The 14,265-nt window shown below is 37.7% G+C and overlaps 1 protein-coding gene across 2 annotated transcripts in view; it reads left to right on the top strand.

Moving 5' to 3' along the window:
* Positions 1-14,265, top strand: part of CAMKMT (calmodulin-lysine N-methyltransferase) — a 410,220-nt gene that overhangs the window by 364,875 nt on the left and 31,080 nt on the right. The window lies entirely within an intron of this gene.

Raw genomic sequence — 14,265 nt, 5'->3', positions numbered from 1 at the left:
TGGTCCATCCATGCAGCCATCTATCAATTTAACTAATATGCCCAAGTATTCTGCCTGTGAGAACATAAATACAAAGTTATAGCGAATAACTCTTGAGCAAAGAAAGTCATGCCACTAAATATAGCTAGAGTTTGGTGAAAGAGCAAGGATATTTACAGCTTCTCAATTGTTAGGTTTATCTGAAGCTGTCTTTAAAACTGTGACTGTCTAATAAAGAACCATTCAGAACTTCTGATGTCTGCATATTTCTAGGTGTTCCAGAATTAGTGAATGGCGTCATTCCCCAGTTAATAATAATTAACAGTTACAATATTTTTAAAAATTGATTAAATATACCCTGCTGTGATATTAAAAGTAATTTTCTACTTAAGAAGAGAGTTTATCTTTGTGTGAAAAATGCTAGTGAATTTAGACCTGTGACTTTTTCATTATTCTTTGATAAACCATTAATTTTAGTAAACTGTGGAATTCATAATAATGTTTAAGACTTTTATAACCCAAATTTTACCTTTATGTGGGCCCCCAGGATTGGCCATTGGCTCAGTTGCCCTGCTACTTTTTAAGATCTATGTCTTCTTGAGGTTCATTTTGCTTTAGAGATTAAATTGGGGATGTGAAAAATGGTTTAAGAATATAAATTCCAACCAAGTGCAATGAAACTGCTGCCTTTTCCAGGCCTTCTGCAGTCTTCTGTCACTTTCCTTGCTCTCTTCATTCAGTGTAGCTTTCACTGTTCCCCGACATACATCCTCTCCTCGGGTCACCCAAGCCTCCTCACTCTCCTCTAGCACATTTGGTTTTCCCCATTGCTAGTCTTTGCCAGTCTTGTTCCCCTTTTCCTTATCCATCTAAATCCTTTCTTCTGGGCTTCCCTGGCGGTTCAGTTGGTAAAGAATCCGCCTGCAGTGCAGGAGACCCGAGTTCTATCCCTGGGTCGGGAAGATCCCCTGGAGAAGGGAATGGCTGGCTATCCACTCCAGTATTCTTGCCTGGAGAATTCCATGGGCAGAGGAGCCTGGTGGGCTACAGTTCATGGGGTTGCAATTTAATTACCATTTCCCCCTGCTTTCTCAGACTAACTGCATCAGCTTGCCCTAACCTTTGCCTTCTTTTAACTTCTATTGGCCTTAGAATCGTCCCCCAGAAAACACGGCATCAGTTCAGTTCAGATCAGTCACTCAGTTGTGTCCGACTCTTTGTGACCCCATGGACTGCAGCATGCCAGGCCTCCCTGTCCATCACCCACTCCCGGAGTTTACTCAAACTCATGTCCATTGAGTCAGTGATGCCATCCAACCATCTCATCCTCTGTCGTCCCCTTCTCCTCCTGCCTTCAATCTTTCCCAGCATGAGGGTCTTTTCAAATGAGTCAGCTCTTCGCATCAGGTGGCCAAACATGGCATATTCTCTCATTGTTCATGTACATTGGTTCATTCATTTTTTGGGTAATTATTTTGATCATCTTCTCTCTGTCAACTACTGTTCTCAGTCGCTAGAGATGTAGTGATGAATGAAACTGAGAAAGTCCATGCCTTCTTGGAGTTCACATTCTGGGAAGAACTTAAAGGCAAGGACTCTGCTTAATATGTTTTTATATTCCCTGAAGCAATTAGTACACTTTATCCCTATTACATGAAAGGTTTTAAAGTTTGTATTTGGAGCACACTTTGAAAGATAAAATAAATGACATGATAAATGAAAAACAGGGTAAGACATGAATCTGTAAAGATTATGGAACCAAGCAATTTTTAGTAGAAGAAAGTCAAGCTCTAGCGATTGAGACATCGTTTATATATCAGATAGCTGACTTTCATTTCAGGATAGGCTTCTTCTCAGGCATGCACACGCATCATCTGTAGACAAACTGACATTGTGAGTAGGTGTTTATCTGTCCTTTGTCAGGCTGAAGAGGACGGTTAGAAGAAGGTAACTGAGATAAGGAAGCTGAAGACACTCTTCAAGAAATTTTCTGATAAAACATACCTGTTAGTGAGTTTTGCTAGAATTACGGCAACAGAATCACAAGAACTGCTGAGAATTATAGAGGTGACACAGTCCTGTTTCCATCTGTTGCTATCTTGGATATGAGAAAATGAAAATACTAAGTGTACTTTCTATTACTAACACATTTTATTGCTTAACACATTATAAAAGGGTTCATATCCCTTTTGTACTGAACAAATAAGCTCCCAGAGTGAATGTTACCTAGTTTTGATATTTTGGTAGAGTTCTCCTTTTTGTGAGGCTTGTTTGTGTGTGTATGTGAGATTTTTGTGGGCTTCCCCAGTAGCACAGTTGGTAAAGAATCTGCCTGCAATGTAGGAGACCCTGGTTTGATTCCTGGGTTGGGAAGATCCTCTGGAGAAGGGAAAGACTACCCACTCCAGAATTCTTGGGGTTCTCTTGTGGCTCAGCTGGTAAAGAATCTGCCTGCAATGCAGGAGACACCTGGGTTCAATCCCTGGGTTGGGAAGATCCTCTGGAGAAGGGAAAGACTACCCACTCCAGAATTCTCGCCTGGAGAATTCCATGAACTGTATAGTCCATGGGGTCACAAAGAATCGGACACAACTCAGTGACTTTCACTTTTTCTCCTTTTTGTATGTAAATGAACCAGATTTTTTAATTTGAGGGGCATGATATTTTTAGGAATCTTCTTGAACTGCAGCAAATTAAAAATTAAGGCCTTTTCTTCTAGAACAACTTGTGTTCACTGTTTAGACATGCCAATCCCAACTTTTTACCAAGGTCAAAATCTCACTTCCAAAAATCGGCCAAGTTCTGTGTTGATAGCCAGATGTGCTGTAAGACTACTACATCTTCTGAGAAAATGTCTTCTAGTTTTAAGAGAAAAATCACTCCTTCATAGAAATCTATTTTATAGAACTTACATATCAAATTAAAATGTCTTAGTGTTCAAAGGATTTCCTCACTGTAAAATGGACAAGGGGGAATCTTTAAAATTTTTTTGAGAATGGTCAGATCAGAATCCATTTCTAAAAAATAATATATTTTTGCTTTAATAATAGTTATGATTTATTTTCTGTATTTTGCTGTTATAAACAATGTTGCAGTGAAATACATCTGTATATAAGCTACATTTGCAAATAAGTATATAATTACATTTTATGCAAAGATGGGCACAATAAAGGACAGAGATGGTATGGTTCTAACAGAAGCAGAAGATATTAAGAAGAGGTGGCAAGAATACACAAAAGAACTGTACAAAAAGATCTTAATGACCCAGATAATCACGATGGTGTGATCACTCACCTAGAGCCAGACATCCTTGAATTGCTAAGTCAAGTGGGCCTTAGGAAGCATCGCTACAAACAAAGCTAGGGAGGTGATGGAATTCCAGTTGAGTTATTTCAAATCCTAAAAGATGATGTTGTGAAAGTGCTGCACTCAATATGCCAGCAAATTTGGAAAACTCAGCAGTGGCCACAGGACTGGAAAAGGTCAGTTTTCATTTCAATCCCAGAGAAAGGCAATGCGAAAAAATGCTCAAACTACCACACAATTGCACTCATCTCACGACACTAGCACAGTAATGCTCAAAATTCTCCAAGCCAGGCTTCAACAGTACATGAACCATGAACTTCCAGATGTTCACGCTGGATTTAGAAAAGGCAGAGGAACCAGAAATCAAATTGCCAACATCTGTTGGGTCATTGAAAAAGCAAGGAAGTTCCAGAAAAACATCTACTTCTATTTTATTGACTATGCCAAATCCTTTGACTGTGTGGATCACAACAAACTGTGGAAAATTCTTCAAGAGACGGGAATATGAGACCACCTGACCTGCCTCTTGAGAAACCTGTATCCAGGTCAAGAAACAACAGCTAGAACCAGACATGGAACAATAGACTGGTTCCAAACTGGGAAGGGAGTATGTGAAGACTGTATATTGTCACCCTGCTTATTTAACTTCTATGCAGAGCACATCATGTGAAATGCTGGGCTGGAAGAAGCACAAGCTGGAATCAAGATTGCTGGGAGAAATATCAATAACTTCAGATATGCAGATGATATGTGGGTCAGGGTCACAAATCTCAGACTTGTTGACTTATTCTTGGAAAAGCAGGAAAAGGCTATATGTGTGTGTGTGTGCAGCAGTGTCACACGCCACAGCTTCAGGAAGCTCTCTTTTCATATCTCTGCTATTAAGGCAAAGCTCCCTGAACCTCATTTTTCTGTGTGCTCAATTGGGTTAAAATGAGGCAATCAGTATTAGGATATTTTGCTCCATCATGGGTCTTTTTTTTTTTTAGTTACTCATGAAATGAAAATGAAACACTCTCAAATGAAACACCCTAATAGCAGAAAGAGAAGGGGAACTGAAGAGCCTCTTGATGAAATTGAAAGAGAAGAGTGAAAAAGCTGGCTTAAAACTCAATATTCAGAAAACTAAGATCATGGCATTGGTCCCATCAGTTCATAGCAAATAAATGGGGAAACAATGGAAACAGTGACAGACTTTTATTTCCTTGGGTTCCAAAATTACTGTGGACGGTGACTGCAGCTTCAAAGTTAAAAGATGCTTGCTCCTTGGAAGAAAAGTTATGACAAACCTAGATGGCATATTAAAAAGCAGATACATTACTTTGCTGACAAAGATCCATATAGTTAAAGCTATAGTTTTTCCAGTCATCATGTATGGATGTAAAAGTTGGACTATAAAGAAGGCTGAGCACCAAAGATTGATGTTTTTGAACTGTGGTGTTGGAGAAGACTCTTGAGAGTCCTTTGGAATACAAGGACAGTTAATCCTAAAGGAAATCAACCCTGAATATTCACTGGAAGGACTGATGCTGAAGCTGACGCTCCAGTAATTTGGCCACCTGATGCAAAGAGCCAACTCATTAGAAAAGACCTTAATGCTGGGAAAGATTGAAGGTGGGAGGAGAAGGGGACGGTGGAGGATGAGATGGTTAAATGGCATTAGTGACTCGATGGACATGAGTTTGAGCAAACTTCAGGATATGGTGAAGGACAGGGAAGCCTGACGTGCTGCAGTCCATGGGGTCGCAAAGAGTTGGACACAACTGAGTGACTGAGCAACAACAAATATTTACAGAGCAAATTTTCAGAAGTGGACTTTGTCTATTCATACAGCCTTACCAAACTGTGTAAATTACTAAAGTTTGTAATATATTTTCATATCTATAAAAACTAGTCTCTTGCCATTATTCCTTCTTCCTAGAATATTCTAAAATCATGTTGCTATTTGTATTATGGTGGTATTTTCATTTTGACTGAAAATATATATATAAATTAATTTACTAAGATGCTGTCTTATGACTCTGAGCCTTCTATTCAAGAACAAGTAGTTTTCTTTTTAAGCTTTTTTAGGTGTTTCACTAGCATTTAAAATGTTTCATTTCTAAATTTATTTTTAGAAACTACCTTTTTCTGTTTCTTTTATAAGTGAGGTCTTTTCTTTCATTATATTTTCTAACTATTATCTTATTTGTATGTGTGTATATAAAGAAAGCTATAGGGTTTTGTCTAGCAAACGTTTAGTCAGTTCAATGAGTTATTACTTCTAATACCTTGTCAACCTAGTCTCTTGAATTTTCCAAATAAACAGTCACATCATTTGCAAATGATGAGACTTGTTACTTCTTTCTGGTTCTTGTATCTTTTTTCCTTCTCTTGTATACTTTTATTGGATTAAAAAATATCCCAGAATGATATTAAATAATATGTTTGAGTCTAACTTTGTTGGGAATCCTCTAGTGTTTCACCATTAAATGTGCATTAGCCTATGAGTTGAAAAAGAAATGATATTTTTATCTTCATAAGGAATTTTCTCTTCCTGTTTTTAAAAGATTTTTTCATAAATCCATCTGGAGCTTTAGCTGATGCCTTTTCAGCATGTATAGAGATAATCAGATTGTTTTTCTTAAATCACTGTAAGCTCTACAGGTGATTCTGATACTAAAGTTTGAGACCTGCTGCTCCAGGTTATCACTCCTATGTTTCTAGACTGACTTTAAAGCTGATCCCATCCTCTTGTTCTGTGTTTTTGTTTGCAATTAAATGGACAAAAAACTTACTTCAGAGTCCAGAAGATTTGCCTAACGTTTGAACCCCCTATTGGGCTTCCCAGGTGGCGCTAGTGTTAAAGAACTTGTCTGCCAGTGCAGGAGACGCAAAAGACTAGGGTCCCATCCCTGGGTCAGAAAGATCCCCTGAAAGAGGAAATGGCAACCTCCTCCAGTATTCTTGCCTGGGAAATCCCATGGACAGAGGAGCCTGGTGGGCCACACACAGTCCCTAGGGTCGCAAAGACTGAAGCAGCTGAGCACGCAGTCAGGAACCCCCTATGTTGGTGAGCAGTGTGTTCTACACTGGTTAAGGAGGTCTGGTAAACTGTTTTGAGATTTCAGAATGAAAGATACATTGATAGTTTTACTAATTATGTTTTCCATTTCAAATGTCTCTGATTCTATGATTATGACTAGTATAACTTGTGTTATTAATTTCAATGGAATCAAATGTAATTTAGCATCTGCTACACATAAGGCACTGTGATGGGCTCATCAGGGGTTACAAAGATGAGTAAAGTGAGGTTTCTGCCTTAGGAAGCTCAAGATATGCAGATGAGAGGTAAACACTTTCCAGTTATCAAGATATAAGCCAAAACCTGCTCTCTCATTGGGTTAGTCACTCTGTTTAAGTATTAAGACACAAGCTGCCAACTCAAGGTGAAGGCATCTGAGAAAGCTTTTTATAAAGGAGGTGGTGGTTTGGGTTTTGGTTTAGCAAATGAAATGCAAGTGAAGAAAAACAGCTGAAGAGGGCATTCTAGGTATGAAAAGCAGGGAGGACACAGTCAAAGGCATAGAAGTAGGAAAGATATGTCCAGGCAAAGGTAGTTACCTGCTGTGATGAATGGGAAGAGCCAACAGAACATTTCAGAAGTCATTGCATTGGGGCAGAAGGGGAGGTGAATGGGACATAGCCTCTAAATGGACTTGTGAGGTGTGGGGCAAGGTTCTATTTGTTGATTTGACTGGTGGTTACAGGGGTACTTGCCACATAATAATTAGTTAAGGCATGTATTTATTTCATGGGTTTCTCTCTCAGTGTTTTATTTTACAATAAAAAGAGTTTTCTGTTTGTTTGTTTCTCTTTCAAAGGCTTCTTGGTGATTCCAGACAAAGGGAAAGAGGTAGTCCAGGCCTGAATGAGAATGGAAAATGGTGAACAAATAGGGAGCCCATTCTAGAGAAGCTACTGGGAGTGGGAAATAAACTGGAAGAGTAGTCATAGACAGCAGTCTGGAACATGCTACATTGGAGGTGGTTGTAGAACATAAATATGTATTTGCTTTGTGACTGTAAGTAGGACATGGTGAAGAATAAAGGTTCAAATCTCAGGAAAATGTGCTAGAAGATTTGGAGATCAAAGTCAAGAGATAAGAGCAGAACTATGGAAGCTGGAGAATCAGAAGAGAAGATGGCCAAGGACACAACCTTGGGAAATGACTGTTTCAGGAGTGGAGAAACGGGGGGCCTGAAAGGGATACTGAGAAAGGACTGGAGACAGGAAGGCTGGTTCAGGCTGGGACCATGCAAGGTGGGAAGCAAGTCCAGGAGAGAATTTCAAGGAGAGGGTGATCAGCAGTGTCAGCTGCTGAAGATTGCTAGAGGTCAAGCAAATTGCAGAGCAGTTCCAGTAACTGTTGTGAGAAAAGTCCTATTGCCAGGGCAGGTGAAGTAATGAGAATAGGCTGTTCCTGCAAAATGTTGATGGCAAAGGGAAAGAGAAATAGGATGGGGACTAGAGGGAAGCAGAGTTGCTGGGAGAGGTGGGCATGTTGGCAGGCACGCCACAACAGCTGAGGAAGAAGAAATGAGTGTGATGGGGCCCGGCGTTGGATGGAACAAGGACCTAGAGTAGTACTTCTCAAAATAAAGCCCCCAGACCAGCAGCCTCAGCATCACTTGGAAATTTGTTTGAAATGCAGATTCTCAAGCATCTCAGTTTGTTTCACCCCAGACATACTGAATCAGAAACTCTGGGATTGAAACCCAGCAGTCTGTATTTTAACAGACTTTCTGAGGATTCTGATATACACCCAAGTTTGCAAATCTCTGCACTGAGAGGAATGAGGAAGGAGTGATTTTATCCTGCACACAGGTTGGGAGTGGATTCTCTTTCAAAGGATGAGTGACCCTGCTTCCTTTGTGACAAGAGGAGAGAGAAAAGATGAAGAAGAGGGAAAAGATGGGATCAGCTAATCTCAGGCTCTCGGCAAGGTCATCTACTGAGAAATTTTTTTCAGTGTGAATTTTAGATCACAGGGTGAGAGTCCTGTTAGAAATTGACTTGGCTCTGCATTTCAGGTTGAAACTCCAGCCTCAAAGCCAGAATAAAAAGACATAAGTTAGTGCAAGAGTAAGGGAAGGGAAACTAATATTTATTGAGCACCCATAATACACTTGTATTACTCTATCTCATTGAATTCATTATCGTCATGGAATGCCACTATTACTGTCTCTATTTTCATGTTTGAGGGCAGTGATACTCCAAGCATCTCTCAGCCTGACTGGCTTGTGAGGGAATTAGTATTTGAACTCAGAGCTTCTGAGCTATGAAGCCCAGTATTCTTTCTATTGTACTATACCGTTAAACTCAACAGGTTTGACATGCTTATAAATATTAACATTGTTAAAGCATGTGTCCTGTAATGATTATTGATTTTCTGTTTCTATCTATAAAATGATACTTTGCTTTGTAATCCATTTCAAGCAAAATTTTGATATTATGATGAAATAAAATGGAAATACATACATTTTACTTTAGTGTCAATTACAAGTAATACATTGACATGATTTGGGTGTTTGATAAAACCATCTTTACATGTCTTTACCTATGATTGTTATACCTTAGATTGTAAGCTCATATAGGCAAGGGACCTAGTTATATGTATGTGTATATACCCTGCTGTCTTTCAGAAAGCATATCTTTTTAAATTTTTAACTGTTTCATTGTGGTAAAATTGAAATCCAATAAACTGTATGTATAATTTTATAAGTTTTGAAATTTGTATACACCCCTGAAACCATCACCATAATTGAAATACTGATCATGTCTTATCACCCCCTCCTTTCTGACCCTTGAAGTTCCCTCCCTCTCCAGGAAACCACTGATTTGCTTTCTTTTATTATATATTAGTTTATGTTTTCTAAAGTTTTAAATAAATGAAATCATTCAGTATGTGCTTTTCCCCTCAGTGTCCTTTCAGTCAGCAAAATTATTTTGAGATCACCTGTGTTGTTGCATATATCAATAGATAGTCCTTTCCACTTTGTTTCTGAGCAGTCTCCCACTGTATGGCTGTACCTCAATTTTTTTTACCCTTTCACCCACTAATGAACTTTGAGTTGTTGCCAGTCTGGGGCTGTTACAAGTAAACCTGTTATGAACACTTGTGTACACATATGGTTAGATGGATATGTGTTTTATATGGGTATATCCTTTCACTTCTCTAGGATAAATACCTAGAACTGGAACAGCTAGATCTTAGATAGGCATAGATTTAACTTTTAAAGGAAGCTGCCAAACTGTTTTCCAAAGTGGTTGTATTTTATATTCCTCTCAGTGGTGTCAGAGAATTCCATTTTTTCACACTGTCATCACCTCTCAGTGTAGTCAATCTTTTAAATTATAGCCCTTCTAATATGTATATAGTGATAATCTCATTAGGGTTTTAATTTGAATTTCCCTAATGACTAATGATGTTGGGTACCTTTTCATGTGCTTATTTGCCACTTACATATCTTATTTGGTGATTCTATTCAAATGCCTTACACATTTTTTTTAAAAATTTGGTTGCTTGTTTTCTTATTGTTAACACACCCAGAGTTCTTTATATGTTCTGGATATAAACTCTTTATCAAATACATGATTTGCAAAAATATATGCTATTTTCTCCCAGCCTGTAGTTTGTCTTTCCATTCTCCTCCTGGCATCTTTCAAAGTGCAGAAATTTTTAATTTTGATAAAGTCTGATTTACCAATGTCTTCTTTTATGGATCATGCATCTTGTATCATATCTAAGAAATCTTTTCTTAAGGTAAGGTTACAAAGATTTTCTCTGGTATTTTCATCTACAAGGTTTATAATTTTAGGTTTACCATTTAGGCTTCTGATCTATTTTAGACCCATTTCACATCCATATGATGTGAGATATGGATTTAAGGTTTTTAAATATGGATATCTAATTATTAAAGCACTCTTTGTTGAAAATACCCACTTTGTCCACTGAAATACTATTTCATATTTTATGCTATTATAAATGGTATGTTTTTTAAAATATTATTGTAAATGATATGGAATTACAAATTCAAATTTCCAGTTATCTGTTGTTTGTATAAATACAATTAAATTTTGTATATTGATCTTGTATCCCATAATTGTGTTAAACTCACTTATTAGTTATACTTACTTTTAAGTCTGTCTCATTAGATAGTCTACATATACTATTATATTGCCCACTAATAAAGACTATTTTATTTCTTCCTTTCCACTCTTGATGCCTTTTTTGCCTTTCCTTATTGCACTGGCTAGAATCTCTAGTGCAATATTGAATAGTAAGAGAAAACATCATTTTCATGTTGCTGATGTTAGGTAGAAAGCATCTGGTCTTTCACCATTAAGTATGATGTTGGTTGATTGGTGGCTTAGTCATGGATGACTCTTTTGTGGCCCCACAGACTGTAGCCCACCAGGCTCCTCTGTCCGTGGGATTTCCAAGGCAAGGATACTGGAGTGGGTTGCCTTTTTTTTCTCCAGGGAATCTTCCCAAGCCAGGGACTGAATCTGCATCTCCTACATTGTAGGCAGAGTTTTTAGTGCTGACCCCCTGGGGAAGCTCAAATGTGATACGATGCTAGCTACAGATTTCTCATGGATAATCTTCTTCAGGTTAAGAAAGTTCCCTTCTTTTCTTTGGTTTCTGAGAATTTTCATCAGAAATAGATATTCAACTTTGTCAGTGGATTTTCTGCAATTATTGAAATTATCACATTTTTCTAGTTCCTATATATGATGAATTATACTGCTTAATTTTAAAATATGAAACCAGATTTCTTTCATTCCCTCACTTGATCAGCCTGACTTGATCATGATGTACATATGATACAGATATTTTGGTGGTTGCTTTAGGTTTTATAGTATATGCCTTTACCTTACCACAATCTATCCTTAAATGATATACCACTTCATTTATCCTATAAAAACTTTATAAAAGTATACTTTTATTACTCCCTTCCCCGTCTTATACTATTATTATTCTCTATTTTATTTGTTCATATGTTATAAACCCCACAATACTTATTTGTTTAACCAGTCAACTGTATTTTTAAGATGGTTAAATAATAAGAAAAGAATCTTGTATATTTACTCACATAGTTATAATTTATAGTTCTCATCCTTCCTTTCTGTAGATCCATGTTTTCATCTGGTATTGATTTTTCTTCTACCTAAAAGACTTTCTTTACACTTTTTGTAGTACACATTTGCTGGTGATTAATTCTTGCAGCTTTTGTATGTCTGAAAACATCTGTTTCACCTTAAAAAAAAAAAAATATTGTAACTGTCCATGCAATAGGTTGGCCATACACAAGGTTGGCATCCTTTTTCCCTTTTAGTACTCTAAAGATGTCACTCCACTGTCTCCTGATCTGCATATTCCTCAAAAGAAATATACTATCATCCATATCTTTCTTTGAATAATGTGTCTTTTCCTCTGGGTGCTTTTCAGATTTTCTGTTTATCACTGTTTTCAGACAATTTGATTGGATTTACTATCTGCCTTGTAGTTTTATGTTTCTTGTGCTTGGAGTTTGTTGAAATTTCTTGATCTGTGTGTTAATAGTTTTTATTAAATTTGAAAATATTTTAGCCATTGTTTCTTCAAATATTTTTTTCTGTCTCCCCCTCTTTTGTCCTTTGGGGACTCCAATAACACATATATTAGGACACAAATTTGCTTCACAGCTCACTTGCTGATATTCTTTTGTTTTATTTCTATTTTGTTTCTCTTTATATTTCCATTTTGGATAGTATCCATTGCTTTGTCTTCAAGTTCACTAATTTTTTTCTCCTGCAATGTGTAATTTGCTTTGAATTCCATCTAACGTATTTTCTTCTCAGACATTGTAGTCTTCCTCAGAAGTACTTTCAAAGTATCCTTTGTGTCTCTACTTACCTTTTTTTTTACCTTTTTAATACAGTAAATATCATTGTGATACCTAGTTTAATACCTTTGTGAATTCTGACACCTGTGTCAAGTTTAATTACTCAGTTTTCCTCCTCATTATGGGCTTTATTATTTGACTTTTTTGCATGTCTGGTAATCTTCGATTATATACCAAGTATTTTGAATTTTACTTTACTAGTATCTGAATGTTTTTATATTTCTATAAAGGATTCTCTGTTTGGTTCTGGGACACAGTTACATTATTTTGAAATAATTTGATCCTTTTGAGTATCACTTTTAAGATTTATTCAGCAGAACCAAAGCAGCGTTTAGTCTGGAGCTAGTTATTCTCCACTGCTGAGACAAGGTCCGTCTGAGGACACTACTCAGTGCCCTGTGGATTGTGAGGCTCTGTAGTCTGGCTGGTGAGAACAGCTGCACGTCCTGGCCCTGTGTGAGCAATGGCCAGTCCCCTCCAATCTGCTCAGGTGGTTCTTTTCCAACCTCAAGGAGCTTCCTCACACACATGCTCCAATCAGTCCCCTGCAGAACACTTCTCAGGGGGACTGTCCATAGACTGTGTCTGTGCAGCACTCTCCTGTCTGGTCCTCGACACTGGAAACTATAACTGTCTTGGTTTCCTCAGATTCTTAGCACCATCTCCTTGGCTCAGAGAGTCCATCTAGTTCCAGTTCAGTTTACGCTCCTCGTACTGTGTCCTGGAAACTCTCTCAAGGCAGTAGAATGGGGCAATGGTAGGGCTCATTTTATTTTTACCCCTCGCTCAAGGATCACCATCATTTGTTGCTGACTCTTAGTGTCTTGGAAACTATTATTTATATATTTTAAATAAATAAAACTGTTACTTTATATATTATAAAATACAAAACTATTATTTTATAGCTTTTAGTTGCTTGGGGCAGTAGGGTAAACAAGGTGCTTGTTAACTCCATCGTTACCTAAGGTAGAAATCCTGAGAAAGCATTTTAAGTGGGCTCCATGTCTACCTAATCTACACATTCTATTCAAAGAACAACTTAATGTAGGAACCTCTGTTTCTTGAGTGCCTTCTATGTGCCAGACACTCCGCTGGGTACATTCATACACAGTTCATTCAAATGGCGTGTTTACTGAGCAGATGTTATGTGTCACGGACTGTTCTAGGCAGTGAAAAATACATCATAGTACAGAACAGATTTTAGAAATCTCTTTCCCTAGGATGCTTATCTTCTACTGGAGAAAAAGAATTTTAAAAATGAATGATTTAGTTATATAGCATATTAAAGGTAATAATTGCTATTAAAAAAAATGAAGAGCAAGTTAAGGGGGTCCAGGAATGCTGCAGTAGAAATGAATGATTACAGCTTTAAGTAGGATGATCAGCATAAGCCACTCTGAGAACATAAGACGTTCAAGCAAAGACTGGAAGGAGGTAAGGGAACAAGCCCTAGGGCTGTCTGGAGGAAAGGCACTGAGGAGGCAGCCAACTTAAAGGCCTTAAGGGAGAAATATATCCCTAGTGTATTCAAGAAATCATAAAGAGATTGGTGTTGCTAGAGCAAAGGGGCTAAGGGGGAGAGTAATGGGAGCTGAGGTCAGAATGGTACCTAGATTGCACAGGGTCTTATAGTTCAATGTAAAGACTGTGGCTTTTACTCTGTGTGAAGAGAGGAGCCATTATAAGGTAGTAAACAGAGAAGGCTCCTGATTTCATATGCATTTTAAAAAGATCTGCCTGGCTGCTCCCTTGAGCAGGAAATGTAGGATTATAGCAGGAAAACCAATTAGGAGACTATACAGTAATTCAGATTAGAGAAGGTGGTAGTTTAGACCAGGATGGGAGCAGTGGAAATAGAGAAAACTTGGATTTTGACATATTTCAAAAGTGGAACTAACTGCATTTCCTGGCATAGTCAACATGGGGTGTAAGAAAAGTAAAAGTCAAGGATACAGTCAAGGTTTTTGGCCTGAGAATTAACAAGATGAGAAAGGCAGTGAATGCTATGAATTTGGGGAAAGATGACGAGGAATTCTCTATTGGAGATACT

The sequence above is a fragment of the Dama dama genome, chromosome 11 (assembly GCF_033118175.1).
Source record: "Dama dama isolate Ldn47 chromosome 11, ASM3311817v1, whole genome shotgun sequence".
NCBI lineage: Eukaryota > Metazoa > Chordata > Mammalia > Artiodactyla > Cervidae > Dama > Dama dama.
Note: the sequence above shows the minus strand (reverse complement) of the source record. Positions and strands in the feature narration are given on the sequence as shown.